At 32.7% G+C, this 25303-nt stretch overlaps 13 non-coding genes and 1 pseudogene across 13 annotated transcripts; 2 read left to right on the forward strand and 12 right to left on the reverse strand.

Annotated features, from left to right (window-relative positions):
- Window positions 1-3016: 3016 nt before the first annotated feature.
- Window positions 3017-3180, reverse strand: LOC132748530 (U4 spliceosomal RNA; annotated as a pseudogene).
- A 430-nt stretch (window positions 3181-3610) lies between these two features.
- On the reverse strand, window positions 3611-3683 carry Trnap-ugg (transfer RNA proline (anticodon UGG)). The gene has a single exon. It is a non-coding gene; the product is annotated as a tRNA-Pro (tRNA).
- A 1217-nt stretch (window positions 3684-4900) lies between these two features.
- Window positions 4901-4972, reverse strand: Trnap-ugg (transfer RNA proline (anticodon UGG)). Its single transcript has one exon. It is a non-coding gene; the product is annotated as a tRNA-Pro (tRNA).
- A 1847-nt stretch (window positions 4973-6819) lies between these two features.
- On the reverse strand, window positions 6820-6960 carry LOC132748533 (U4 spliceosomal RNA). Its single transcript, XR_009628279.1, has one exon. It is a non-coding gene; the product is annotated as a U4 spliceosomal RNA (small nuclear RNA).
- Window positions 6961-7389: 429 nt separating this feature from the next.
- Window positions 7390-7461, reverse strand: Trnap-ugg (transfer RNA proline (anticodon UGG)). The gene has a single exon. It is a non-coding gene; the product is annotated as a tRNA-Pro (tRNA).
- Window positions 7462-10134: 2673 nt separating this feature from the next.
- On the reverse strand, window positions 10135-10206 carry Trnap-ugg (transfer RNA proline (anticodon UGG)). The gene has a single exon. It is a non-coding gene; the product is annotated as a tRNA-Pro (tRNA).
- Window positions 10207-11086: 880 nt separating this feature from the next.
- On the forward strand, window positions 11087-11158 carry Trnap-agg (transfer RNA proline (anticodon AGG)). Its single transcript has one exon. It is a non-coding gene; the product is annotated as a tRNA-Pro (tRNA).
- A 438-nt stretch (window positions 11159-11596) lies between these two features.
- LOC132748525 (U4 spliceosomal RNA) lies at window positions 11597-11737 on the reverse strand. The gene has a single exon (XR_009628274.1). It is a non-coding gene; the product is annotated as a U4 spliceosomal RNA (small nuclear RNA).
- A 464-nt stretch (window positions 11738-12201) lies between these two features.
- Trnap-ugg (transfer RNA proline (anticodon UGG)) lies at window positions 12202-12273 on the reverse strand. Its single transcript has one exon. It is a non-coding gene; the product is annotated as a tRNA-Pro (tRNA).
- A 637-nt stretch (window positions 12274-12910) lies between these two features.
- On the reverse strand, window positions 12911-13051 carry LOC132748536 (U4 spliceosomal RNA). The gene has a single exon (XR_009628281.1). It is a non-coding gene; the product is annotated as a U4 spliceosomal RNA (small nuclear RNA).
- Window positions 13052-13552: 501 nt separating this feature from the next.
- Trnap-ugg (transfer RNA proline (anticodon UGG)) lies at window positions 13553-13624 on the reverse strand. The gene has a single exon. It is a non-coding gene; the product is annotated as a tRNA-Pro (tRNA).
- A 1244-nt stretch (window positions 13625-14868) lies between these two features.
- On the reverse strand, window positions 14869-14940 carry Trnap-agg (transfer RNA proline (anticodon AGG)). The gene has a single exon. It is a non-coding gene; the product is annotated as a tRNA-Pro (tRNA).
- A 438-nt stretch (window positions 14941-15378) lies between these two features.
- Trnap-ugg (transfer RNA proline (anticodon UGG)) lies at window positions 15379-15450 on the forward strand. Its single transcript has one exon. It is a non-coding gene; the product is annotated as a tRNA-Pro (tRNA).
- Window positions 15451-20530: 5080 nt separating this feature from the next.
- LOC132748528 (U4 spliceosomal RNA) lies at window positions 20531-20671 on the reverse strand. Its single transcript, XR_009628276.1, has one exon. It is a non-coding gene; the product is annotated as a U4 spliceosomal RNA (small nuclear RNA).
- Between the last annotated feature and the right edge of the window lie 4632 nt (window positions 20672-25303).

Genomic DNA, 25303 nt, shown 5'->3' on the forward strand with positions numbered 1-25303 from the left:
ATAGCTAAGTCGTGGTCACGAGATAAATAACCAATCAGATTACACCATTTAAGTGAATTTCCCTAATTAACTAGACATTTGCTGTAGAACAAGGATACCCCTACTTCACCAGCCTGTAAAAGTGCCATTTATACAACTTATTGACTTGTCAATAATTTTACATTTAGCGTCACTGTGACCCTGATTTTTGACCCAATGACCTCGAAAGTATTAGATGTCATCTACTGATCAGGTGCAATGATCTTTCTGGGTAATATAAATCATGGCTTATCCCTTCTTAATTATTTCATCAGACAAGGATTTTACCTTATAGGCTATCTACTGTCCATGGGCAATGTCCCTTCCAAATAAACTAAACCAGGACATATTCCTTCTCATGTTATCGTATAAACAAGGCTGACAGGCCGTAGTACGTACAAACTGACCAATTCGATCACAAAATTGCCCCAACAAAGAGCTAGAGTCAAAATTAATGTCTGATGGGCCTTGAAAGGTGACTTTCTAATATGATCCTAAAGACAAGTTCAAAGTGAATATCTTCAGTTTTTTCAAAGATTAATGTTGCCTGTAAAAGTAAGTTGTTAAGTTTAAAAAATTCATAATATTTATAGTGTATTCTGATTGGTTAATTATCTCGTGGCCACGACTTAGCTATCTCGTTCCCACGACTTAGTAACTCGTGTCCACCGACATAGTATCTCGTGGCCACGACTTAGTAACTCGTGGCCACGACATAGTATCTCGTGGCCACGCCTTAGCTATCTCGTGGTCACGACTTACTTACTCGTGGCCAGGACTAAGTAACTCGTGGCCACGACATACTAACTCGTGGCCACGACTTAGCTATCTCGTGGCCACGACTTACTAACTCGTGGACACGACTTAGTATCTCGTGGCCACGACATAGTATCTCGTGGCCACGAGATAAATAAACACACACACATGTCACTTTAGTAACTTGTGGCCACGACTTAGTATCTCGTGGCCACGATATAGTATCTCGTGGCCACGAGATAAATAAACACACACACATGGCACTTTAGTAACTTGTGGCCACGACTTAGCTATCTCGTGGCCACCGTACATACCTGAGTAAATTCCTAGCCTATATAAACATAGGTTTATTAAAGCATATAACTAATCAATACCGTTTTAATTAATCTTCCAGATAACATTCCTTGTATTATTATGATGTTCTTGCATTATTATAATGTTTCAGTCCCCGTAGGAACGTTCATAAATTGCGCTCGGCCGCCCATGTTTTCAGGGCGTCGGCGCGGGGTATTTGGCAGAGCAACAGATAAGCTTTAAAAGTGAAATTGGTATTTCTCCATCATTTCCTTAGGAATTGGGTATTGGCTCCATTTAAAATTGGGGTATTCCAAAAACTCGATACCCTATGATTTCAAGATTAATTGGGTGTTCAATTATGAAAATATTAATTTTATGTTTCAATATCAATAAAATTTTGAACTGTTTTAAAAAAGAAAATAGGATTAACTATTTTTCTAGAACTTTTCACAATTGTTTTATTTCTTATATAAAAATGTCATGTTATATTTCATAATATTTGTAACAAAGTTCGTTTTCTGACTGATTTTTGATTATTTACGAATGTTTTTGTTTCAAATCATTTTCCCTTTGTACGGGCGCCATATTTCTTTCAAAGCGTCTATTAATACAGGTTGGAACTGTACTCATTGACGGGTCTCCGCAAAATCAACAGTCTCTGCTGGTCTGGAAAGACTGTCGACCTGAGTAGACACGACGGTGTCACGCTTTATGTGATATGACTTAGTTGTGGTCTTGGAGCACTGGACCGTCGAAACCGGAGACCGTTGATTAGCTGGCATTGATTCTGGAATATTTGGATAGCATGCATATCGATATAATTTGTCCAAAACTACGAGCGTACGACAGATTAATTTTGCGGTGATGACAGGGATCACGTTTCTAGGCGACTTGGGCGACAAAGTCGCCTTGCCTCTCTCCATTTCGCCCGGATCGCCCAGAAAAGCGGTAAAATTGGAAACGCAGCGAGACAATTTAGCGAGTGTTGGAATTGAATGGTTGACATCTTCGGGTATTGTCAAATGCCGACTGATTATCAATAAACAACAAATAAACAGATTAGCGGCGATTCATGTCAATTAGGATAAATTGGGGGCATACTTATTGCATTAATTAGTCGGTAAGTTTAGTGATCTTATTTCACACATTATCTACAAAAGCGTGTCGCCAAAGACTGTTTGTCACATGTACATGTTTCGATGTTTACAATTGTCTCAGCAATTTGGAAAGTTGGAAACTTTTTTTGAATGTTTATAAGTAAACATACATATATTATAAAACACTGATGTCATTTGCTGGTTAATGGGGAAAAGACCGGTGCAAATAGTATCACCGATAGATCTAATGCATTATGCAGAAAAAGTCTGTCGAAGAAAAAAAAAATATCAACTGTAGATCTACACACGTTACGTTTTCTTAAAAAAAAACAAAAAAAAAAACAAACATCCACATAAACTCAGTTTATATGAACTTTGACTCCGCACTCCCTATGAATATTTCTGGGGAAAATGATGAAATACATGATGTATAGAGCCTGGGGGCCTACTAGTGATTTACTAAAATTTTTTTTTTTTATTTCAGCACAACATGTCATGGCTGCAGCATTAAAATCAAAACAAGCTACACAAAAACTATGATAATGATGATATAGAGAAAAAAAAACTGCCACATTTGTAATTTTGCTGTTTATTGTCATGAGTTACTTAATAAAACTGTTATGTACTCCACATAATGTTAATCAATTTAGTATGAAATGGAACATCAACACTTCAAAAAAATGCAGTTCGTATGCACTTCTCCTTGTCCCTAAAAACTTTCTCCCTATTTTCACTGGAGGGAGAGTCACTTCTCCCTAAATTTTAGGTCTAGCGTGATCCCTGGATGAAAATAACAATACGCACAAGTTTTTAAGACAATTGCGTATTTTATTTTTTTTAATGCGTTTTGATACGCATTCTTAAAATATCAATTGCATTATTTATCAAATTAATTGCGTAAATATGCAAATACGCACCTTATCTGTTGCTCTGATTGGGTATAGTTTTCAACTAGCAATAACCACGCCTCGGATGAACCTCATTGGCTATGGTACCGCCACTGCGCAAAGCTATCGAGAAATGTCTTTAATTAGCTTAAATAGTATGAAGAAATAACAAATATACAAGTTTCATAATATTATTGAAAATGTAAAATCTTTTCAACACTATTGAATCAAATAGAAATATATGTAATATGTTAAAGGACACGCTATCCTTTTTGTATATGAAGCATAATTTTGCCATATTAACAATTTGTTTGGTTTTGAATTACATCCCTTTGTTTCGTTTGAATAATGTAAATTCGATATCAAAGAAATAAGTAGAAATACACGTGCCTCCAAGCTCTTGAAGCATAACTATTTCTCTTGTAAAACAAGCCTGTCAGCATCCGAACGATTCATAAAAAAAATTATTACAATAATGCTTGCATCTATACGACATCTACACACTATTTTAATATATTCAATCACTTATAAATTTCTTCTGACATAAAAAATACAGGGCTCGTCCGGGATTTGAAACCCGGGACCTCTCGCACCCAAAGCGAGAATCATACCCCTAGACCAACGAGCCACACTTGATAAGTGAAGGAATCATAATAAGATATTATCTATTTATGATCTGAGTTAACGTTGACACCTGTCAAGTTCATTTGACATGACAATGTTCTCTATTATAATATATATATCACAAGAGGTAAGTGTGTTAATGTGTATTTAGTATACACAGCCTGCTCCATGATGCGTATCATATAAACTTTTTTTAGGTTTTCAGTTTCAACTTAAAATGTGTTATATTTATGTTCACTGATTTAATTATTATTATGCTAATATTTATACTCTTTTTCCCCCTATCGAGTGATATTGTCCTTACGTTTTCTTATTTATTATTTTTCAAATCAAGGAGGCATTTTTACAAGTACGTTAACACACTGCATTAGCTTTAATTCTCAAATCATACATGCTACACAATTAAAAAAAATTCAATTTGGATAACATAAAAATCCAGTTTCCTGAACTAAGAAATATTACAAGGCCATTAATATTTTCTTAATCAGATTTAACTAAATAAAAGAACGTGCATTTCATCATCTGAATCACTTTTTGTCTACGAATTGGGCATGCTTTTTCATTAACAACGTATCACACATTCAATTATCTGAGCGCCAGAAGTTACGTTTTCAGCTAAATGCGATTTTTCTACGTTTGTTAAGGAAAATATTAAGACATCGTTAATTTGCGTTGTTCAGTTTGGATCCAATAAATTGACAGTTCTTTATTACTAAATCTAGAATTCTCTTGTTTAATCATTAAAAGAATCAAGTATTTCATTTTGTAGGTAATGATTATTATCATTATTACATTGTATATGATTTCTGGTGACTTATAGGCCCATGTGGCCGGGTGTTTTGTAATTTTCTGTTGTAGATATGTGTTGTAATAGATATGCACATGTCACGATAATAAAATATTTACTTACTTACTTACGTACTCACTTACTTACTATAAAAAGTTTGGCTTTATTTCTAATATCACTTCAGAGATACACATGCCTCTTCTCTTATATTCGTGCAAATTAAGTTCTTGAATCATAACTATTTCCCTTGTAATACAAACCTGACTAATTGTTTCTAAAGCATTCGACCGATACATAAAAAACTTTGTTTGGTTCACTAAAATATATATATTACAATAAAATTTGCATCTTTACGACATCTTAGATACACTACACTCTATATGAAATATATTCAATCACTAATATATTTCCTCTGACATAAAAAAATAAAAGAGGGGCTCGTCCGGGATTTGAAGCCGGGACCTCTCGCACCCAAAGCGAGAATCATACCCCTAGACCAACGAGCCGCACTTGACAAATGAAGGAATCATAAAAAAATATTATCTATCTATGACCTGTATTTACGTTGACAACTGCCAAATTGATTTGACATGACTTCATAAGAGATTAGGCATTTTATCAAGCACGTTGATAAACTGTTAGTTTTTATTCGCAATTCATACATGCTACAAAATTAACAATTTTCAGTTTGGATAGCATAAGTCCAGTTTCCTGACCTTAGAAATATCGCAAGGCCATTAATATTTTCTTTATCAGATTCAACTAAATAAAAGAACGTGCTATCATCATCTGAATCACTTTGTCTACGAATTGGGTATGCTTTTTTCATTAACAACGTATCACACATTCAATTATATATGTGGCAGAAGTTACATTTTAAGCTAAATGCGACCATTCTACAAATTTAGACATCGTTAATTTGCGTTGTTCTGTTTAAATCAAATACATGTATATTGACCGTGCTTTATTATCAGATGATAATCACTGTTTATACAAATTATTTGGCCACGAGTTACTAAGTCGTGGCCACGAGATAGCTATGTCGTGGCCACGAGATACTATGTCGTGGCCACGAGTTACTAAGTCGTGGCCACAAGATAGCTAAGTCGTGGCCACGAGATACTATGTCGTTGCCACGAGATAGCTAAGTCGTGGTCACGAGATAAATAACCAATCAGATTACACCATTTAAGTGAATTTCCCTAATTAACTAGACATTTGCTGTAGAACAAGGATACCCCTACTTCACCAGCCTGTAAAAGTGCCATTTATACAACTTATTGACTTGTCATTAATTTACATTTAGCGTCACTGTGACCCTGATTTTTGACCCAATGACCTCGAAAGTATTAGATATCATCTACTGATCAGGTGCAATGATCTTTCTGGGTTATATAAATCATGGCTTATCCCTTCTTAATTATTCATCAGACAAGGATTTTACCTTATAGGCTATCTACTGTCCATGGGCAATGTCCCTTCCAAATAAACTAAACCAGGACATATTCCTTCTCATGTTATCGTATAAACAAGGCTGACAGGCCGTAGTACGTACAAACTGACCAATTCGATCACAAAATTGCCCCAACAAAGAGCTAGAGTCAAAATTAATGTCTGATGGGCCTTGAAAGGTGACTTTCTAATATGATCCTAAAGACAAGTTCAAAGTGAATATCTTCAGTTTTTTCAAAGATTAATGTTGCATGTAAAAGTAAGTTGTTAAGTTTAAAAAATTCATAATATATATAGTGTATTCTGATTGGTTAATTATCTCGTGGCCACGACTTAGCTATCTCGTTCCCACGACTTAGTAACTCGTGTCCACGACATAGTATCTCGTGGCCACGACTTAGTAACTCGTGGCCACGACATAGTATCTCGTGGCCACGCCTTAGCTATCTCGTGGTCACGACTTACTTACTCGTGGCCAGGACTTAGTAACTCGTGGCCACGACATACTAACTCGTGGCCACGACTTAGCTATCTCGTGGCCACGACTTACTAACTCGTGGACACGACTTAGTATCTCGTGGCCACGACATAGTATATCGTGGCCACGAGATAAATAAACACACACATGTCACTTTAGTAACTTGTGGCCACGACTTAGTATCTCGTGGCCACGATATAGTATCTCGTGGCCACGAAATAAATAAACACACACACATGGCACTTTAGTAACTTGTGGCCACGACTTAGCTATCTCGTGGCCACCGTACATACCTGAGTAAATTCCTAACCTATATAAACATAGGTTTATTAAAGCATATAACTAATCAATACCGTTTTAATTAATCTTCCAGATAACATTCCTTGTATTATTATGATGTTCTTGTATTATTAAAATGTTCAGTCCCCGTAGGAACGTTCATAAATTGCGCTCGCCGCCCATGTTTCAGGGCGTCGGCGCGGGGTATTGGGTATAGTTTTCAACTAGCAATAACCACGCCTCGGATGAACCTCATTGGCTATGGTACCGCCACTGCGCAAAGCTATCGAGAATTGTCTTTAATTAGCTTAAATAGTATGAAAAAATAACAAATATACAAGTTTCATAATATTATTGAAAATGTAAAATCTTTTCAACACTATTGAATCAAATAGAAATATATGTAATATGTTAAAGGACACGCTATCCTTTTTGTATATGAAGCATAATTTTGCCATATTAACAATTTGTTTGGTTTTGAATTACATCCCTTTGTTTCGTTTGAATAATGTAAATTCGATATCAAAGAAATAAGTAGAAATACACGTGCCTCCAAGCTCTTGAAGCATAACTATTTCTCTTGTAAACCAAGCCTGTCAGCATCCGAACGATTCATAAAAAAATTATTACAATAATGCTTGCATCTATACGACATCTACACACTATTTTAATATATTCAATCACTTATAAATTTCTTCTGACATAAAAAATACAGGGCTCGTCCGGGATTTGAACCCGGGACCTCTCGCACCCAAAGCGAGAATCATACCCCTAGACCAACGAGCCACACTTGATAAGTGAAGGAATCATAATAAGATATTATCTATTTATGATCTGAGTTAACGTTGACACCTGTCAAGTTCATTTGACATGACAATGTTCTATTATAATATATATATCACAAGAGGTAAGTGTGTTAATGTGTATTTAGTATACACAGCCTGCTCCATGATGCGTATCATATAAACTTTTTTTAGGTTTTCAGTTTCAACTTAAAATGTGTTATATTTATGTTCACTGATTTAATTATTATTATGCTAATATTTATACTCTTTTTCCCCCTATCGAGTGATATTGTCCTTACGTTTTCTTATTTATTATTTTCAAATCAAGGAGGCATTTTTACAAGTACGTTAACACACTGCATTAGCTTTAATTCTCAAATCATACATGCTACACAATTAAAAAAATTCAATTTGGATAACATAAATCCAGTTTCCTGAACTAAGAAATATTACAAGGCCATTAATATTTTCTTAATCAGATTTAACTAAATAAAAGAACGTGCATTTCATCATCTGAATCACTTTTTGTCTACGAATTGGGCATGCTTTTTCATTAACAACGTATCACACATTCAATTATCTGAGCGCCAGAAGTTACGTTTTCAGCTAAATGCGATTATTCTACGTTTGTTAAGGAAAATATTAAGACATCGTTAATTTGCGTTGTTCAGTTTGGATCCAATAAATTGACAGTTCTTTATTACTAAATCTAGAATTCTCTTGTTTAATCATTAAAAGAATCAAGTATTTCATTTTGTAGGTAATGATTATTATCATTATTACATTGTATATGATTTCTGGTGACTTATAGGCCCATGTGGCCGGGTGTTTTGTAATTTTCTGTTGTAGATATGTGTTGTAATAGATATGCACATGTCACGATAATAAAATATTTACTTACTTACTTACGTACTCACTTACTTACTATAAAAAGTTTGGCTTTATTTCTAATATCACTTCAGAGATACACATGCCTCTTCTCTTATATTCGTGCAAATTAAGTTCTTGAATCATAACTATTTCCCTTGTAATACAAACCTGACTAATTGTTTCTAAAGCATTCGACCGATACATAAAAAACTTTGTTTGGTTCACTAAAATATATATATTACAATAAAATTTGCATCTTTACGACATCTTAGATACACTGCACTCTATTTGAAATATATTCAATCACTAATATATTTCCTCTGACATAAAAACAAGAGGGCCATGATGGCCCTGAGGTCGCTCACCTGTATATAGGCCCAACCAACCCCCCCCCCCCCCCCCAAAAAAAAAAAAAAAAAAAACGTTGCAGGGCCAATTTAACCCAAGGGCTTTTATTTGCACAAACTTGTAGACACCCATAAGAAGATGTTTCATGCTAAACATCTAAGCTCTAGCTCATTGGGCTTTTTAAAAGAAGATTTTTTTTAAGTTTTTACTATACACATATAGTTAAAAACAATGACACCCCTGGGGCCGGGCCAGTTTTGACCCCAGGGCTTTTATTTGAACAAACTTTGTAGACACTTACTAGAAGATGTTTCATGCTTAATATCTAAACTCTAGCTATTTGGGTTTTTCCAAAGATTTTAAGTTTTTGCTATACACATAGCACACATAGCAACGGGGCGGGGCCAATTTTGACCCCTGGTCTTTTACTTGAACAAACTTGGTAGACACCTATTAGAACATGTTTCATGCTAAATATCTTAGCCATAGCTCTTTGAGTTCTTTAAAAGAAGATTTTTTAAGTTTTTACTATATGCATATATGGAAAATCAATGACCCTCCAGGGCGGGGCCAATTTTGACCCCAGGGCTTTTATTTGGACAAACTTGGTAGACACTTATTAGAACATGTTTCATGCTAAATATCTTAGCTCTAACTCTTTTGGTTCTTTAAAAGAAGATTTTTTAAGTTTTTACTATATGCACATAGGGAAAATCAATGACCCCTGGGGCGGGGCCAATTTTGACCCCAGGGCTTTTATTTGAACAAACTTGGTAGACACCTATTAGAACATGTTTGATGCTCAATATCTTAGTCATAGCTCTTTGAGTTCTTTAAAAGAAGATTTTTTTAAGTTTTTACTATATGCATATAGGAAAATCAATGACCCCCCCCCCCCCCGAGGCGGGGCCAATTTTGACCCCAGGGCTTTTATTTGAACAAACTTGGTAGACACCCATTAGAACATGTTTCATGCTAAATATCTTAGCTCTAGCTCTTTGGGTTCTTTAAAAGAAGATTTTTTATTTTTTTACTATATGCATATAGGGAAAATCAATGACCCCCCGGGGCGGGGCAAATTTTGACCCCAGGGCTTTTATTTGAACAAACTTGGTAGACACTCACTAGAAGATGTTTCATGCCAAATATCTAAGCTCTAGCTCTTATGGTTTTTTAAAAGAAGATATTTAAAGTTTTTTCTTTCGGTTGCCATGGCAACCAGAGTTCTGCATGGAATTAAATTCTTTGAACAATTTTTAAAGGTGACCACCAAAGGAACATTCCTGTGAAGTTTGGATGAAATTGGCTTAGTGGTTTATGAGGATATGTCATTTAAAGTAAAAGTTTACGGACGGACGGACGACGGACGGACGGACGGACGACGGACGGACGCCAGACGAAAAGCGATCACAAAAGCTCACCATGTCACTTTGTGACAGGTGAGCTAATAAAAGAGGGGCTCGTCCGGGATTTGAAGCCGGGACCTCTCGCACCCAAAGCGAGAATCATACCCCTAGACCAACGAGCCGCACTTGACAAATGAAGGAATCATAAAAAAATATTATCTATCTATGACCTGTATTTACGTTGACAACTGCCAAATTGATTTGACATGACTTCATAAGAGATAAGGCATTTTATCAAGCACGTTGATAAACTGTTAGTTTTTATTCGCAATTCATACATGCTACAAAATTAACAATTTTCAGTTTGGATAGCATAAGTCCAGTTTCCTGACCTTAGAAATATCGCAAGGCCATTAATATTTTCTTTATCAGATTCAACTAAATAAAAGAACGTGCTATCATCATCTGAATCACTTTGTCTACGAATTGGGTATGCTTTTTTCATTAACAACGTATCACACATTCAATTATATATGTGGCAGAAGTTACGTTTTAAGCTAAATGCGACCATTCTACAAACTTAGACATCGTTAATTTGCGTTGTTCTGTTTAAATCAAATACATGTATATTGACCGTGCTTTTTTATCAGAGGATAATCACTGCTTATACAAATTATTTCATAAATCTCATTTGCAGGGAGTTTTAATGTGATAAATGGGTACGAAACGATTGCAAATTTGACCGCTTCGCGGCGCGCCCTGCTAATAAGCGTGTTTTCGTCTCGCGACCCCGCAAAGCGAATATTCGAGAATTAACAAGTTAAAAAGGCGGGGGCGCGGAGCAAAAACACACTTTTAAGCGGCGGCGCGGGGCGAAGTTAAGTAATTAAAAAATTTTAAGAAATAAAACGGCGGGGACGCGGAACGAAAACAGCGTGTTTTCGCTCCGCGTCCTCGCCATTTTAACTTGTTAATTATCGACTTTTCGCTTGGCATTACCGTATTCTTTATCAAATTCGTTTAATCGATATTCAACTTTAAGAAATAATATTAAGACATTATGGCTCGTTGGTCTAGGGGTATGATTCTCGCTTAGGGTGCGAGAGGTCCCGGGTTCAAATCCCGGACGAGCCCATTTTGTTAAATTGAATGATATTATACTAAGTTTAATAATGTAGAACGCCAAGATCTCGGTCACTTTTCAGAAATTGAAATCTAAAACAAGAATACAAGAATAAATATAATTATTTAACTAAAGTAACCAAGAACAAAACGCATAAAAAGTTGGAAAGAATTATTGATGCAAAATGCCTCAGCTTATAATAACGTTTTAAGAAGCTTGATTTATCTTTGATAACTTGATGTTAAAATATAGAGAAGCATTTTCAATAAATATTCAATTAGTTAAGGCATATGTGAGTAAATTCCTTGCCAATACATGTGTACAAGCATAATAAAATATTAGGTTAATTTAAAACAAAGTACTAATTTGTGATATTTACAGGTCCCTCTCATGAATACGCTTTCAATTTAACTTTCCTTTGTATTTCCTTGTTTCAATATAATGTTCAGTCCCCGTAAGGACGTACATAAATTGCGCTCGCCGCCCATGTTTCAGGGCGTCGGCACGGGGTATTGGGTATAGTTTTCAACTAGCAATAACCACGCCTCGGATGAATCTCATTGGCTATGGTACCGCCACTGCGCAAAGCTTTGAGAGTTTTCTTTTATTAGCTTAAAAAGTACGTAGAATTAACAAATATACAAGTTTCATAATATTATTGAAATGTAAAATCTTTTCAAACCTTATTGAATCAAAAAGAAAAATATATGTACTATTTTAAAAGACACGCTATAAAGCATAATATTGCGATATTAAACATTTGTTTTGTTTTGAATTACATCCCTTTGTTCTCTTTAATAATCCAAATGTTTAGATATCAAAATACACGTGCCTCCTCTTCGTTTAAATTAAGGCTTTCAAATATAACTATTTCCTTTGTTATACAAACCTGACTAATTGTTTCTGAAACATCCGAACGATTCATAAAAAACTTTGTTTAGTGCACTAAAATATAAATTTATATCATTACAATAAGGTCTGCATCTATACAACATCTACAAACTATTTGAAATATATTCAATCACTAAAATATTTGATGTGATATAAAAATAAAGGGCTCGTCCGGGATTTGAACCCGGGACCTCTCGCACCCAAAGCGAGAATCATACCCCTAGACCAACGAGCCGCACTTGATTAATGAAGGAATCATAATAAGATAATAATTATCTATCTATGATCTGAGTGTCAAGTTCATTTGACATGACAATGTTCTATAAATATCACACTATAAATTTGTTAATGTGTATTTAGTATACACAGGCTACTCTATCAGGCGTATCATATAACATTCCTGAACAAATGTATTATATATTATTTTTTTAACTTTAAGTTATATATAGAGGATATTGAATGAGTATAAGTTTCATACTGAATTTATTGAACGACTTATAATAAAATTATATTATGCGAGTTCAATAAATTCATTAATGAAATTACACGAATTTAATATTCTTTTGATCACATACTAAAAAAAAGACCGTTTGAAGTGAAATAGAACCATTTTTCATAATAGTGTAACGCTAACATTTAGCGCGTCTTAATGCTATGTTTATATAATGCAAATGATGTCACGTCAAAATATATGTTCGGCCATGCAATACCATTTTTACGGAGTCGCAAAAGAGGTACGGCTGTGTGATGGATTAATTATTATTTCTTAATCAATATTCATACTATTAATACCTTATTAATACCTTATATTTACAGGTCTTTCCCGTCAATAACTTACCTGTGAAATTTCCTTGTTTCAATATAATGTTAAGTCCCCGTAGGAACGTTCATAAATTGCGCTCGCCGCCCATGTTTCAGGGCGTCGGCGCGGGGTATTGGGTATAGTTTTCAACTAGCAATAACCACGCCTCGGATGAACCTCATTGGCTATGGTACCGCCACTGCGCAAAGCTGTTGCATGTTTTCTTTAGCTTAAGTAGTACGAAGAAATAACATATATACAAGTTTCATAATATTATTGAAATTTAAAATCTTTTCAAACATTATTGAATCAAATAGAAATATATGTAATATATAAAAGGACACGCTATCCGTTTTGTATATGAAGCATGATATTGCTATATTAACCATTTGTTTGGTTTTGAATTACATCCCTTTGTTTCATTTTAAAAATGCAAATATTTAGATATCAAAGAAAAAAGTAGAAATACACGTGCCTCCTCTTTTATATTCGTGCAAATTAAGCTCTTGAAACATACTTATTTCTCTTGTAAACCAAGCCTGACTAATTGTTTCTAAAGCATCCGAACGATTCATAAAAAAACTTTGTTTAGTGCACTGATAAATTTATATCATTACAATAAGGTTTACATCTATACGACATCTTAGATACACTACACACTATTGCAAAATATATTCAATCACCAATTTATTTCTTCTGACATAAAAATATAGGGCTCGTCCGGGATTTGAACCCGGGACCTCTCGCACCCAAAGCGAGAATCATACCCCTAGACCAACGAGCCGCACTTGACAAATGAAGGTATCATAAAAAGATATTATCTATCTATGACTTGTATTTACGTTGACAAATGACAAATTGATTTGACAAGACGTCATAAGAGATAAGGCATTTTATCAAGCACGTTGACAAACTGTTAGTTTTAATTCACTATTCATACATGCTACACAGTTTGGATAGCATAAATCCAGTTTCCTGAATTGAGAAATATCGCAATATTTTCTTTATCAGATTTATCTAACTAAAATAACGTGCATTTCATCATCTGAATCACTTTGTCTACGAATTGTCCATGCATTTTTCATTAACAGCGTATCACACATTCAATTATATAAGCGCCAGAGCTAAATGCGACCATTCTACGTTTGTAAAGGAAAGCACTAAGTCATCGTTAATTTGCGTTGTTCTGTTTGACAGTGCTTACTTATTATACAAATCATTTCATAAATCTCATTTGCAAGGTGTCTTTTAATGTGATCAATGGGTACGAATACAAATTTGACCGCTTGAATGTCTCACAGGGAATTAAAACTGATAATGTAACATAATGATTAATGGTACATAGTATTTTGGCAATACATTAGGTATTTCTGTTACGATATAGAAAACATTCATCTTTAGCTATTAGCTCATTAAATTTATATTATTTTGAGAGTTATTCTTGAAACTGTTTCAATACGACTAAAATAATTTTGTACATCAACACGTTGAATAAAGGTTGTTTTCTTTCTTTTTTTCACTGGTGTGAGCGGGTAAACAGAAGCAAAATAGTAATCATGTTATTTTACATTATAGACGGGAATCCAATCGTTATTTATATACTTTAAGACGTGTTCTTTTCTATGAGCGTGAGCGATATAATAAGTTGTATCACATATTTTGTGTAATCGCTAATCGATACAATATAAAATAAGTCTATAAATAAGTCTATAAATAAATAAATAATAATAAATAAATAAAAATAAATAATAATAAATAAATAAATAAATAAATAAATATAATAAATAAATAAATAAATAAATAAATAATTTCTCTAACGTACATGTACATTAGAAAAAATCCGAACACGGAAATTACGAAGTGTCGAAATAAAACCATTATTGTTTTTCCTAACCAACTTTAATATTTTTTCCGTTGATATCATCTGTAACAATTATTCAAGACCAGCGGAAGTTCAAAATGATAAAAGTAAAGGCTGGTTGTTATTGTTTAAAGCATGTTAATTAAGAATGAAGCAACTAAAAAGTTGGGCTCGTCCGGGATTTGAACCCGGGACCTCTCGCACCCTAAGCGAGAATCATACCCCTAGACCAACGAGCCAGATGACAACCAAATAAATTGGAATATGCTAAAACAGTGATTAGATTGATAGCAGTAAGCCACGTTGAATTTACCAAAGCACAGTTCAGCAGTGCATCGCTGTAATAAATTTAAAAAAACCGGTTTATTTATATATCATTTGAAAAGCACAAAAAGGTAGACGTGACTTACATTTACATCTATTTAAACATTTAGGTAGAACTACAGTGTCTCATAAATTTTTATTAAACAGTTTAATGGTATAACTAAAACTGAATCTGAACATCATGAGATAGAATGTAACCTAGTATAAAACGTGTTTAAATACACAATGTAAAATTGTAAACCTGCATGTAGTATTAATTTAAAGCGTCTTATCTCTTCATTTATTGTAGGCAGCTGTACATATTTTGAATACATTCGATATTGTTTGCTATAAAATGTGTAGCTGTTAAGTGTGGCTCGTTGGTCTAGGGGTATGATTCTCGCTTTGGGTGCGAGAGGTCCCGGGTTCAAATCCCGGACGAGCCCTGTTTTTTATAACATTTAAATCTTTAGGAAAACTGTCAAGATTGCTTAACCCGTCGAAAATACTTTAATTTTGCTAATATAAGTTTGTTAGTTCATATAATATTAATTATTACCGCACGAGAACTCGCTTCACGTTCTTTTAAAGATACGAACAACAAAATGAATTATTTGGAAATATAACAATATCAATTAGTAAGTTTTATAAGACGGAATAAGGGGCATACACAACTAGCTTTTTTGTTTTTACCATGCGTGCTTTTATAACATAAGCTATATGCTGTACTATAAAAATCTGGATGTATACTAATAGTATATTGTTATATAGATGTCTTATATATGCAGAATTTGGGCGCACCAAATAAAGATACCCTATCATAAGGACACAGACACTGTTGATCATATAGCCAGCGTGGCAACTGGCACATTGGATCCAACTGGAATGCTGCTTGGTAATCTTTTCACTATTATTATTCACGGTGATAGGGCATTTACCACATATTATTATAACTGTCTCTCAAATTTTATTTACTGTACTCTTTCATAAGTCGGTATTTCATGTAGTGCCTGCCCATGGCGAATATTCTCAATTCTTACTATATGTATTTAATTAAACCACTGTAAATTTATATGACAATTACTCTTTGGAACATGTTGTGATCTAAATCTGGAAAAAAGTGATTCTTTTTTATTCTGCATCAACGTTTCAACTAGGAATAATATAAACTTTACCTGAATATACAAAAATACTTTATATACTTGTTTCTTACATGCAAATGTTGCTAATATTTTTGAATAAATGCTATTAAAAATGAAAGTTATGTTTTTTTTTTCAGTGAAAACAAATTATTACACAGAAAATGAATATACATGTGACATGTCACATTCAGTGCTACTTTCTTCATGTGATAAACATTTAGCATGATCTAAAACCATTATTTAAATGTTACAAAACTTATGTTTACTCATATTAAAAAGGAAAGTTTTTTTAGTGTTGGAAAACGTTGCAACGCTCTTCGCTTATATTGGGCTAAGAATAACACAAAATACGATTTTCAATTTATTTCTGAGTATTCTCTCAATTATGTTTTGCATAACTTTCTATTTTAAGTGCCACTGTTGATCTAAGCAAGAAATTCAATGTTATGTATTTATGCATTTAGACCTCAGTGGAGTTCCTTTAAAATAGCAAACTCAGTGTTCTTTTTTCCACAATTTATCATTCAAGAAGTGTAAAAATTCCCCAATGCCATTTACGTTGTCAAGGTAATAAGATCAAGTAACTGGCAAACTTGAAGATGATATGATTGTGTTTACATTATTGATAGGCCGGTTTGTAATTGATAAAGTATATATAAGAATGTACGTGACATATGTGACATAGCGTGGAAGAGATATGTTTGGATAACGAATAAAATGTCACTCTAACATTGTTAAATCCCTATGATGACATATTCTAATTTTATTTATAGATCTTGTTGTGATTGTTTAGATTCAGTTGGTTTTGTGATTTAACCCTTAACATGCTGGAATAGGTAGTGACTTTAGCCTTTGTCACCAATAAAGAACCAGACCGCAGCCTGCACGTCCGTGTATTTTGTTTATATTTGATGAAGATAAAGAACATTCAAGAGTGCCTAAATTAAACAAATGATTTCTGCGCGATTACACGTGTGAACAAATAGCAGTTAAATCACCTTTCTGAATTAAAAACTTTCTTCGTATGTTACCATGAAATATAAAAACAACCTTTACGTATTTCTTTAGAATTTGTTTGTTTTCAACTTTACATATGATTAACAGTATAATGTATAGTCAAATTAAATAAAATCATAATCATTTTGATGTTTCAAAGAATGATAAATTTGTATTTAAGATGCATTCACAAGATGCATTCACAAAATATATTAAACTGAATAAATATTTCAGAGGAACGGTGGCCGATTGTTTAAGGCTTCTACATTTTAACTAAGAGAACGTGGATCAAAACCTTACTGGGGTTATGCCCATGCTTTATCATATGGCACAAGATACATTATTTTTCAAAGAGTGATTGAAATAGGCGGACATAATCCAGTTGTATAAATTATGTTTTAAATAAATATTTCAGTAAGTTATTTCATAAATTATTTTGCTTTTCTTAGTAAATGGTTGTCAGTTGTTTGACAGCTGTTTGAAAACTGTCACTAAGACATTATCTATAAAAGAGTGTCAGGAAAGAATGTGTAATTATTGAATGGGAATAATTACACATTGTGAACATTTTGGGTCTTCTTTTCTAAGGGGTTAATTTTCTTCACATTGGCCAAGTTTTACATCTTACTTTTCAAATATACCTACAGTATGCTTAGGTTAGTTTTGCGTAGAAACATTTTTGAAGTCATCCAATAAATGCTTTCCAGATGAATAGTACTAAGTACTACATGAATGTGATGCATCATTGTATCAAATCAAATATTGATCATTCTTAAAAGGTTGAAGCCTTTGAAGAAGTGACAGGTTCGTCTTCCCATTATTTTATATGACAGATTAGAATATATCGTGATAATATATTCAGGAGATGTGTGATTTCGACTTTCCATTAACAAAAGTACATGTATATAACTTCACTTAACAATGTATCAAAAAATACATCAAATCATTATACATTTGTATATGATTGTTTAAAAACAAGTTCTTGTTACCTTATGCGTTGACAATAATCTAACTTAACCAGCATACCCAAACATTTGAATAATGAATCATTATAAGTACTGCAAGACGGCCAGTATTTGTTTTTTTCTGCTTATTTAAAAAAACCCACAACAAAACAGTTGGAAACAAAAGTAAAGAAATACGTTGGCATGATGAACAATTTCAATTCATTATCAATAAGTGTCTATTCATACATACTAATATAAATATATTAACTTTGAATCACATTTTACATGCTTCTTTTTTCAAAATCATATTGATTGCCAATTATTCTTATTACTTCTTCTATTATTTCTATATCTGAATCTAAATTTATTTCAAGCCGAAAAAAATTGTTCACTTATACACGATTTGCATATTCTGTCATCAGCACCAACTAACTAACCCAAGTTTATCAATTTGAGTGGAAAAATATAAAATATAAATACAATCATCCCATCGTTGTAGAGAGAAAAAGATTGACCTGATGTCTGTAGATTTTAATGTGCATCTACTTTATTGCATTTTCAACAGTCAAAAATTAAAAAATAAATACCATCTTATTGGTATTTCATTTGGCATGTCTACCATAAATAGCGACATATTAAAAAAGTATAAAGAGAATTAAGTGTTTAATTGCCAGATGGTGATCTTCACTTATGTTTAGAATTTACATATAAATCGTCTGTTAGCTTGTAATGTGATCAATAAATAAGTTTGACCGTATGAATCTCCCACATGGATTAAGAAATGATAATTGATCATCAATCCAATAAAACAATAATTGGTACCTACCTTTTGGCACTACATTAAGCGTTTCTGTTACAATATTGAAAACAATCATTTTAAGCCATTAGCTAATAACCTTTGTGTCAATGTTTACGATTTTATTGTGCACTGTTTCTAATACAATCAAGATTAAAATGTACATCAACATGTTGAATAAAGTCTTTTTTTCTTTCCCCTGCTGTTAGACGGAGAGAGTAACTGGTTAATTGTAACACCATGTTTAGTGTTAGTGTCATATTTATCATCGGATCGTTGTTCATCATTAATTACTTTATAAATATATCATTCACGTCGGGAAAGAAGTTTGAAGTTTCTGTATTTTGGTTGACATGTATATCTTTTTACACAAACATTATCATTACATATTATAAAACATAGATATACTGCGTTCCTTATTTCATGTACCTCATATACAGAATAATTCAAACCGAGTCTGCAATTTTCATGTCATTTTCTAAAGTTGTGATTAATGCTTCAAAGGAATCACTCTTTCTCCATATTTTGATATAGTTTGTCAAGTTATACAATATTTAATAATGTTTAAAATACAATAACTCTAGTAATTTAAACATATCGATTATATAGCCATGGATTAATATGTCTTTATTACCTGTATCATTGTACCATTTGTGTCTAACAGAAGTTCTTATTTACAGGCACAAGGTCTAAATAGATTTCATTGTTTTAAGTATTTCAAAACTATTGTACAAATTGTAAACTTGCCTTAAAACTGCATTTGCATGTATATTTTCATCAATTACTCTGTTTTTAAATTCGCAAGAAACAAATTTTCGCAAAGATTAACATAATTGTTTATGACATACATTCATATCTTTATTTATTTTACATTCATATAGCCATTATAAGACATGCTGTATACTGCTTTGTTTTGAATCACGTTGAAAGAGTAGCAACACTTGTAAAAAAAAAAGTGTTCAATTGACCATCTTATTGCATTAAAAGTCTTATCAACCCCGTATAGAAATATAGCTGGTTCTGATGACTTTTATTTCGGTGACCTTCATTTTGGCAAACGTCAAATCAATAATACATTTGAAGTATCATATGCCCTTTGACTAATTTGGTATCAAATGATTAAATCAAATATTTTATTTTGTTACGTTTTAAGTGACACCGACACTGTAAATACTTCAATATGACTTTTAGGCTTCTTCGCTGAGGAGACAGATCTTAGGTGACATTTCGTGCAATAAGACATACATATGTTTACTTGTGAAACAACGATCGCACGTAAGGTTTTCTATGTTTCGGCCCACCTTTTCATTGCGCTTTTTGGGCCACAAGATTTATACTCATTGGATGATTTATCTTTCATTGTGGCTCGTTGGTCTAGGGGTATGATTCTCGCTTTGGGTGCGAGAGGTCCCGGGTTTAAATCCCGGGCGGGCATTTATTTTATCGCAGTTAATAAAATATCACAACCAGTGCTACTATCTTTATATGATAAGCATCGAACATACTATTTAAAATCAGGAAGGCATTTTAGCAAGAACATTGACACAATGTTTTAGCTAATGCCTGATATTTACATGTACCTCATATCAAAACACGTTGAATTTAACTTGCCTTTGAAATTTCCTTGTTTCAATGAAATGTTCAGTCCCCGTAGGAACGTTCATAGATTGCGCTCGTCGTCCATGTTTCAGGGCGCCGGCGAGAGGCATTGGCTCTAGTTTTCAACTAGCAATAACCACGCCTCGGATGAATCTTATTGGCTATGGTACCGCCACTGCGCAAAGCTGTTGAGTGTTTTCTTCTGTTAGCTTAAATAGTACGTATGATCAGTATATATTATATTAAAGGACAAGCTATCCGTTTTGTAATATATGAACCATACTATTGCTATAATCATTTCTTTGGTTTTGAATTAAATTCTCTTTTCGTTTCAATAATGTACATGTTTAGATACCAAAGAAATTTGTTGATCGCAGACAATATTGACTTCTTTTTGTTACCAAAAACAGATTCCAAGTAATAATGTAGAAGGAAAAAAATACATTTAATATCTTCGTCTCTCCCTTCAGGAGATACAAATGGCCAAACCTACAACATTGGGTCACTGTTATAACGATTAGATATCGCCACTAATCATCCCAGCAGGCACATCAACGTTGTTTCAACGTTGAATTATGGTCAGATGTCAACGTTGAAATAAGGTTGAATTTATATTCGGATTTGAAAGTTGAAACAACGTTGAATTTTCAACGTTGATACAACGTTTCAGCTTCAACGTTGGCACAACGTTGAAGTTTCAATGTCATTTCAACGTTGAAAACCCACCATACTTTAATTTTTGGATATAAAGCAAAGTAATCAAGTTTAACAAAATATCAAGACAATATTAAATACTTCAGATATTTTATTTCTAAAATACAGTTTAAGTGCAGCTTAAATTCACTTTAATAGTTTTAACAATTAAACTACAATCTGTTCCAATCTTTTCTTCTAGATCTTTCTGGGTATGTCAAGTGTTTGAGTACTTCTTTGGCTGTCTCTTACTGCTTCTGCAAATAAAAATAAGAAGTTTGTAGTTAAAAGTGACTTGGTCAATCTCAAATTATACATATAATTACTCAACTTAGTGATTTGTTTTTATCTTAAAATGCTTTTCTCTAAGATTTTCATCATAAAACAGCATAGACATTCAAACATAGCTAAGTTACATATTGACAGCAAAAACTGTATATAAGACAACAAAATCTTTTTAAAAATAATCTATTTAAAAGTCTCACCTATGATTGGTAAGAAAAATGCTCCCGTCAGTTCCTTGCAGCATATTCCCAAGAAATTTACATTCTAGGCTCTAGCGAAGACCATTTTATGCAGCATCCTGAAATCAACAAAAATGTAAATTTTATATAAATAATGTTACACGAATATTCCGAAAATAATATATTTTAAGACAAGATAAATATCCAGTAGTAAAATAATTTATACCTTGTATTGTAAAGAAATTCTAATTTATAAATTAATAAGAATAAATTTCAATTAAACAAACCTGACAGTCCTTTTCGTGTTGAATGTATGGTATACAGGCTACAGCTGCAATACTCTAAATTTCAACCAGGATCAGGATCTAGAATATAAAATAATATATAATAAAATAGAAATAGATTTATTATTCCCCATAAATTTACGACTATTAAACTTTAAAGTTCAACACTCAAATTTGTTATTTAACTTAAAAATAATGTTTTTTTTTCAAACTAATTAACACTGTATTATACTATCACTAAAATATAAACATAGTTATATATATTGACGGATCGTCTTGTGACGTTAATTATGTGGGCCGAACTACTTTATAGGTTTCAATTTTATAATTGATTAAATTCTAATTAGGATATAGTACAGATAATTGTTTAATAATATGAAAAATAAATTAAAGAAAGTCAAGATTTGTAAAATCATAAATTGCCAAGGACATCCATAACTTCATGCTTACAAGGCCTACCGATCACAAATCTTTAAATTACAGGTCGCGAAAACGTGTCAAATCAACTCATTCATGTGTTTTCATCTCTCATTTATTTCATAAAGTAAATTAAAGTAGAATTTTAAGAATAAATAATAATATTTTAGAAAATAATCAGTAAACTAAAGTAAAACATAACGGTAATACCTCCGAAATCCAAATAAATTGCCAATCGTGTTGTTTTCAAATTTTCCAAACAGCGCCACCATTTGCACGAACGATAATCATAGACAACAAACAAAATCATAGACCGAAACAATTACTTCCCCTGACCAGCGTTACTTTGTGAACGGGGTTTTGACTAATATCAATTTATTTAATATTATTTCATAAAGAACTAAAAAATAAAACAACAAACAACAAAACATATTAAGTAATATTTAAAGCGTTAATAGAAAGTGAAAAATTATTTCCAACTTTATTTGTTTCAGCGCTAATTTTGAATATACGGAAAAAGATTGTAACGCAAATTTTCCTGACAAAAATCACTTACAGACTAATTCAATAAAGGAATAATAACACAAAATTAGTGGTATAAAAGTTTATATAATGATTAAACTAAATGTAAAACTTCGACCATAAACAACGTTGAATCAACGTTGTATATACATTGGCTATATATCCGTATGGTCGTCCATAGTTGAATATTGGTTGAACAACGTCACGACCATATTTCAACGTTGTTTCAACGTTGAAACAACGTCGAGTGCCTGCTGGGATGGATTGACAGCTATGTTACATTGTCCTGTTTCTGAAGACAACAGCAAGAATGAGACACTTTCACCTCTGAATAATTCTAAATAATGGCGACACACTGTCACATAATGGCGTCATGACCGCACGGTTAACGAGTTGGTCTGGTAATCTCCATTCGTGTGGATTTGGACCCCATCAGGGGCATTCAGTTATTTCCTTGAGCAAGCAACTTTACACCAATTGCTCAGTACTGGTTGGTAAAAAATATTCAAAAGTGTGTTTATAAGCGTAAAGCTTCCTAAACAATCGAGCTAAAGTAAATCCTGTATTAAGTTATTCTAAAGAAAATAACTTTGAAAATATCCCTTTTACGTAATACGACAGTGAAAATTACAGATATTAAGTATCCTATATGTTTAATGGTTAAGTGGATTTTAGAAGTACGGATGAATGAAGTTTTAAATTAGGCCTAACAAAAAAAATGTTTGTTTCCGCTGACATGGTTTTAAAAAATAGGGTAGGTCGGTAGGCATTTTTTAAAAATATTTTTCAAGTGTATGTGGCGGAAATATGAATATGCAGCGCAAAGTTTATTATGTAACAACAAGATGCGGCCTGTTTTCCCTAAAAAAGTTAAGGGTCGGGCGCTAAACAATAGGGTAGGTAGGGATTCCGAAAATATTTTTTTCTAAACCTTATGTGTTTGTTACGAGGCATTATTGATGGATAATTTACATAAATAAGCTGTAAAGTTATGGCAGAAATGTAATAAATATTTAATTATTCTTGTTGGTATTTAGAGAAAGCACGAATATCATTGAACTCAGAAGTAACGTCAGCTAGACTTGTATAGTACTTACTTTTTTAGTACTCGTTTAATACTCGTAGCTATGTAATACAGGCACTGTATAATGATTTATTATTTGGTGAGAATCTTATGATAGAAGATATGTACATAGGATGACATGACTATAAAAAAACAAAAGTGAAATGTAATGTCAAAGGATAGTGCGTTGATATTAACAGTGGTAGTTACTTAATCTAGAATTCTCTTGTTTAATCTTTAAAAGAATCAAGTATTTCTTTTTGCAGGTAATATAACATACAATGTGTAAATACTTAATGATTATTATCATTATTACAATGTATATGATTTCTGGTGACTTACAGGCTTATGGGGCCGTGTGCTATGCTATTTTCTGTTGTAGATATGTATTGTAAAAGATATGCACATGTCACGATAATAAAATATTGGCTTATTTACTATACACAGTTTGTCTTTATCTCTATTATCACTTCAGAAATACATGTGCCTCTTCTCTTATATTCGTGCAAATTAAGCTCTTGAAACATAACTATTTATTTTACTGATTACTTGTTCTAAAGCATCCGAATAATTCATAAAAAAATTGTTTGCTGCACTAAAATATAAATATTTTTTATAACAAAAGGTTTGCATCTATACGACATCTTAGATATACTACATATTCAATCACCAATATATTTCTTCTGACATAAAAAAAATACTGGCCTCCTCCGGGATTTGAACCTGGGACCTCTCGCACCCAAAGCGAGAATCATACCCCTAGACCAACGAGCCACACTTGATAAGTGAAGGAATCATAATAAGAAATTATTTATCTATGGTCTGAGTTTACGTTGACACCTGTCAAGTTCATTTGACATGACAATGTTCTATAAATATCACACTTTAAGTTTGTTAATGTGTATTTAGTATACACAAGCTGCTCTATCATGCGTATCATATAACATTCTTTTCCAGTTTCAACTGAACAAATGTATTATATATATTTTTATTAACTTTAAGTATAATTATATAGAGAATATTGAATGAGTATAAAAGTTTCATACTGAATGTTTTCAACAAATTGAATAAAATTATATTATGCTAGTTCAATAAATTCAGTAATGAAATTACACGAATTTAATATTCTATTTATCACACACTAAAAATAAAGACCGTTTGAATTGAAAAAGAACCATTTTCTTTATAGTGTAACGATTACATTTAGCGCGTCTTAATAATGCAAATGATGTCATGTCAAAATATATGTACGACCGTGCAATACCATTTTTACGGAGTTGCAAAAGAGGTACGGCTGTTTGATGGATTAATTATTATTTCTTTAATCAATATTCATACTATTAATACCCTATTAATACCTTATATTTACAGGTCTT

This window comes from Ruditapes philippinarum, unplaced genomic scaffold (genome assembly GCF_026571515.1).
Source record: "Ruditapes philippinarum isolate M1 unplaced genomic scaffold, ASM2657151v2 ctg5841_1_1_1_1, whole genome shotgun sequence".
NCBI classification, from domain to species: Eukaryota; Metazoa; Mollusca; class Bivalvia; order Venerida; family Veneridae; genus Ruditapes; species Ruditapes philippinarum.